The sequence below is a fragment of the Colossoma macropomum genome, unplaced genomic scaffold (assembly GCF_904425465.1).
Source record: "Colossoma macropomum unplaced genomic scaffold, Colossoma_macropomum, whole genome shotgun sequence".
NCBI lineage: Eukaryota > Metazoa > Chordata > Actinopteri > Characiformes > Serrasalmidae > Colossoma > Colossoma macropomum.
Window position 1 is genome coordinate 25,378,790 of NW_023494795.1, and position 6,000 is coordinate 25,384,789.

Below are 6,000 nucleotides of genomic sequence, written 5' to 3' on the forward strand. Positions count from 1 at the left end.
TGAGTCATTGCACAGACTCATTAATTTAAAGCAGAAAAAGCCTACAACTTTCTTGCCAATTGAACTGCATTTATTGAGTTTATTGAGTAAAAGACTCATTAAACTAATCAAACCAATGAAATTCCTACAAATTTCTTGCCAATTGAACTGCATCTATTGAGTTTATTGGGTAAAAGACTCATTAAATTAATCAAACCAATGAAAAGCCTATAAATTCCTTGTCAGTTTAACTGCATCAGGTTAGCAGTGTAAAGACTCATTAATTTAATTAAAGCAATGAAAAGCCTACAAATTGTTTGTCAATTTAACTGCATCAATCTTCTAATGCAAGTTCAATCCTCGAACTCACCACGCCTTGGCACGCCTTGTACACATTTTCTGAATCAGATTAACCATATTTTTTAAAGAACCAGCAAAAATGCAGAGCCACAAAACAAAGCAGAAACAATGAGCACTTTCACACTTACCTCCTGTGGTCTAGACCTTTGGACTTTTCAGTTTGGTCCAAAACAAAATAGCAGGTGTGAAAGGTGCCTCAGACCATGGTCCGGACCAAAGGATCAGAATGTGGTCCGACCTAAAGAGGTGGTCTCGGTCCAAATCAAAATGAACTATGATTCGTTTAGTTTGTGGTATGAAAACACTTTTTGGATGGTTTAGACTTTTGGACTAATTACAGGAAGCTGAGTCAGGCTATCGTCACCCATTTAACAATATATATTTCACTGTAATTGCAATTATGCTCAACAAAGTCAAAAGTCAGCTTGGAGGGGAAAAAAAAAACACATAAAAATGCCAAAATCTGTTCCTTGTTTTTTGAGAGAATGAGTGAGAGAGGTTCTTCATTTTTCTGCATTCCAACAGAAAAAGCTATCCGCTGAATTGACAACATGCCATCGTCAGACGTAAGAACCTCTACAAACCAATCAATGTCAAGTATATGGAGACACAGCCCACGTAGGTGATGACGACAGGACATAAGTTTGTCATGTATAGTCCTTAGTGCGCTCGCTAAATTGCAATGTGAAAACAAAGCTAACCGGATCAATTGTATACAATGGAACAAAAACATAAACCTTGGTTCGAACTTTCAGGTGTAAAAACGGCCAGTGTCAACATCTATACTGACCATAGACTTTTGATGTTGACTTGACTAAACTAGCAAGAAGATACCCCTATATTCCAGTTCCCTGAAGAGTGCCATGTGTGCAAGCTGCAGAACTAATGTCACTCACTCACAGACACTTACACACCAATCCACTAACAGCACTTTCTGAAATTGAAGTAGAAATGTGAAATAGCAGAGTTTGCTTTTATTGTCATTCTTTTTTCCATGTCTCAATGTAAGAGACAGTTTCCTCAAGTAATCAATTTATAGAAGAAGCCATGTTTGTGCATTTTTTAATGAGCGCACTGAATCAATTTATGGCTTAATAAATCAAATCAAATGAAATTACTTTAAACATTGTCAGAGATTAAAACAAACTGCCAGACATTAAATTGCAATTAGGATCAAATTACTGTTAAGCAAACCATGCTTATCACTTTCCGGAACTTGCCCTTTGTTCAGATATATCTTAAACACACCCTATACTGGAAGTAAGAAAAGTCAACATCACCCATCTCAGCCATAATCATTAATTTTGTCCCTCAATCATGTGGTTTTCTAAACTGTACAGTACTGACCAAATGAATTTACAAATACTGTTACTGGACAAGACCATTCAAATCAAATACAATCACTGGACCAGATAATACAAACCAAACACCATTGCTGAACAAGGCCATACAGACCAAATACCATCACTAAACAAAACTGCACAAACAAAACATCACCACTGGTCCAGACTATACAGACTGAATACCATCACTAAAAAAAGACCATATAAACCAAATACCATCACTAAACCACACCATGCAGACCAAATACCATCACTGAACAACACAATACGAACCAAACACCATCACTGAACCAGACCATACAGACCAAATACCATCACCAAAACACACCACACATTGGTAAGACTGTCACTGAGCCAGACCACACAGACCAAATACTATCACTGAACCAGGCCACACTGACCAAACACCATCACTGGATCAAATATTATTACTGGACTAGAGGATACAAACCAAATGCCATTGATGAACAAGGTTATACAGACCAAATACCATCACTGAACCTCACCATACAGACATAAGACTGTCACTGAACCAGTCCACACAGATAAAATATCATCACTAAATAAGACCACATACGATCACTGGACCAAACCATAAAGACCAAGTATCATTAATGGACCGCACCATACACACCATAAACACCATCACTGGAGCAAACTATACAGACCCCTGTCCCTGGACCAAACATACTGGTGAATCCCCTTCATGTTTTTCCAAGACCACCAAGACTGCCTTATGAATTCACCAAAAAGGAGTGTCAACTATGAAATGACCAAAGCACATATGTGCAGTCTATCACTACTGCTAATACTGCAGCCCTTTTTTTTATTCTGTATGACTTCCTTTGTTAATCGGTTTGCTCAAAAGTAACTACAGCTAACTGACTGCAAGTTTGTTTTTCCCCCTGTAGCAACATAATCACAACATGGACACACTTATAACTCTGCCTAGAAGCCGTCAAAGCAATTTCTACATAAAACCCAAATTCAGCACAGATGAATCCAGAACAGTCTCTTTTCAGAGTGGTCTGCTGCTAATACCACTGATTAAATCTAATCTAATACCACCATTTAAACAGTAGTGCTGACAGGAATTGTGAAAGCCATTAGAGTCAAAAGAGCTCGGTGTAGATTAGCAGTCCAACCCTGGAGACTCTGATAAATAGATTGCAACAGAATATAACATGACTTACAATACAATTAAAATACAAAAGACCACAAGCCACCACTCCAACCTCCAACCCAAGGCCAACTCTCCAAATTCACCCCCCACTTAAACTGCACTTAGGAGCTGACCACTACACAGAGAACAACCTCCCACACACCCAACAAAGACAGAGAAAAGAGATGTAAATGACCCAACAAATCAGCAAAGCTCTCCAGCAGTCAGTCCAACACCTCCACTAGCAGAAAGCTAGGAAGGAAACAGCAACTATAACGAAAGAGTGCATAATTCGGGTAGATGATTCAATTGCGCAGGTGAATATCTTTCTGATGCCGACTTTACTAGTACCGTAATGTTATTTAAGTAGTGAGCTTAAGTACATAAAGTGAGCTTACTAAAATGCACTTATGTGAACTGCATAATATATTCCTATTGCTTTAAATATATTAAGGATATTTGTTTACATACGTTTACAAGTATACACGCCAATTCTGTTAATAGAGCGTAGTTCATTAAGTGTAACAACCGAATTATTTTACTGAATGTAAAAACTACCGACCATATTTAATCCTGTTTATTTGTCCGTGCGTTTCTCAATCATGCAACGTTACGTTAAGGTCCTGGTGATGCTTTAGGAGGTTTTGTTTGACCTGAGTTTCCTTATCTATTTTTTAAAAATGTACATTAGCCAGCGATTTAGTCATTAACGTTGTCTCGCTATGGACAAAGCTGCCGCTGCCGCTCTCCACAGCTGGAGCTGCTCAGAAAGCAAAGACTCCTCGGCTCATTCCTTTTCTGTTTGCAGTCAACATCTTGAGCTACCTTGCTCATCGTTTTCCCATGAGGCAGACCACTACACACTGACCTCGACGAAAGCGGAGAGAAGGAAACGCTTCCCGTGGCTAAACACGAAGAAATATATGCTGTATTTCAGCGAAAGGCTGCAGCATCGCTGCCACCTGTAACTCTCGCCTGCTAACCGCTGCCTGATAGTAATCACAGTAATCCGCCGTCCGGGCTCAACACTTAACCTAGCTGAGCCATCCGTAACGCTGGCTAGCTACGTTGTATGCACTTGCAGCAGCTCATGGGTTGACAAAACTCAATTTTCTTGCAAGGAAAACACCGGTCACTAAAACGATAGCAGGACAAATAGTCGTACAGACTCTGGTGTTGCAGAGACGGTTAAGAGTTGACGGTTAAATCAGAGCAGTGTTGTGAACTCACCTTCCCTCCTCACTGCCACCTCGCTGGAGTCTCTCTCTCCCCGCAACCAGAGCAAAATCTCGCCCTAAAACTCCACACGGGCGTCTCTCCGACGAATAAACGCCTTCGAAGAGTTGGGGACACACACCGGGGCTCCTGTGTGGCCCCTATGGAGGCTCTCTTTGTGTTTTTATGAAAGTATTCGGAGTTTAACCGCGCCTCCCTCCGTCCACAGCGACACTCTCTCCCGTCTCTCTCCCTCACAAACTGCTCAACTTCCAACTTCATACAAAGTTGAAGCTGCTGGTGACGTCACGGAAAGCCAACGACCAACGGCTCTCCCGGAGAATCTCGCGATATGTCGGGAGTGAATGGGAAAAGCCAAGCGAGAGCAAAACTGAACCACTGATTCCGTTGAACGAACCGATTCTTTCGAAGCTTTCAGCTCCAATGAATCCTTTTGGTTGCCATTAGTCAAATTAATTTTGGCTAAATTCTGATCTCCTCCGCACGCGGTTAGGTCTGATTTAACGAGCGTGCGACGATTACTAAATTCATTTTATATCCCTTCCGTATGAGACATTCAGTTCAGTGAATGATGTCCAGTACTGCTGCTCACTGCTGCTGATTTGGAAAGCACATACACACGAAGGATCCAGCTTGTAACAACAGCTGAACCCTTTTTGGTGCTATACAGAACCATTTTCAAAAGATTGTACATAGAACTATATACAACACATTTCCCATCAGTCTGAATAACCATTTCACTATGCAAAGAACCATTTAAGAATGAATAAAAATAGAACCATTCACGTTACTAAAGAGCCGTCCTTTTTAAGTGTGAATGCATAGCTGCTACCGAAACGTTCGATTCAGTTCGAAGTGTGAATCGATTCGGCCAGTTTGCCGAGAGAATCGGTTCAAAAGTGCGATTCGTTGATCGCTACTGAAGACGGCGTTGCATAAAGTCTCGTATCTATGGGAATAGTGCCTCCTGGAAAGCGTTGCTCTGGCAACAGCACAATTTCAGCGCTGCAGTCTTCATCGTGGCAACTGGTGTTTTTGTGGTCGTTGCAGAGAGGCTGAACGGAGAGAGATAAGTGGAACAAAATCAAGTAAATGGTCGATATGCATTAACACCACAGGGTTTCCTGCTTCATCACCGGCTATGTCCAACTGTCACGGCGCTAATTTAGCCTGCAGAAGCCACATATCTTTGATTTGTGGTTATTGCATAACGATGAACAGAGAGCTGCTTAGTACAATAACATGAAATGGTCATTATGCTTAAACAATTTACAGTTTCCATATTGACCAGTGGCACATCTTGAATGACAATCTACACTACATGTACAAAACTTTGTAGACACATGCTCATCCAGCATTCCTTCCAAACACAAGGGTATTAACAGGGAGTGTGTACCTCTTTTTGCTGCAGTAACAGTTTCTACTCTTCTCGGAAGGCTTTACACTAGATGTTGAAACATTGCTGTGAGGATTTGATTGCATTCAGCCACAAGAGCATTAGTGAAGTCAGGTACTTATATTGGATGATTAGTTCTGGATCACTACAACTCGTTCCGAAAGTGTTGGATGGAGCTCCATTACTTCAGAGAACACATTTCCACTGTTTCACAGTCCAATGCTGGGGGGCTTCATATCCCTCTAGCTGATGCTTGATGTTGGGCATGGTGACCTTGGGCTCATGTGTGGCTTCTCCAGAGTGCCCAATTCTATTTACAGTGCTTTTCTATGGAGACTGTATGAGCAGTTAGTGCATGTCTTGGAAAATTAATTGTTCCTCACTTTTTTAAATAAAAAGCTTGACGGGATATATAAACATTGTACTGTGATATATAAAAGAGGTGGATTTGATCTGCTGATCTGCTGATTTGTCGCTGTTAGTGATCGGAGTCTGAGCCAACTTGCATGCACACTGTCATTAAA

At 41.0% G+C, this 6,000-nt stretch overlaps 1 protein-coding gene across 3 annotated transcripts in view; it reads right to left on the reverse strand.

Annotated features, from left to right (window-relative positions):
* Nucleotides 1–4,337, reverse strand: part of sipa1l1 (signal-induced proliferation-associated 1 like 1) — a 104,915-nt gene extending 100,578 nt beyond the window's left edge. For all 3 annotated transcript variants that reach the window (XM_036581986.1, XM_036581983.1, XM_036581984.1), the window contains exon 1: nucleotides 4,075–4,337. The gene's annotated coding sequence lies outside the window, so the exon portion shown is untranslated. The remainder of the gene's footprint in view (nucleotides 1–4,074) is intronic.
* Between the last annotated feature and the right edge of the window lie 1,663 nt (nucleotides 4,338–6,000).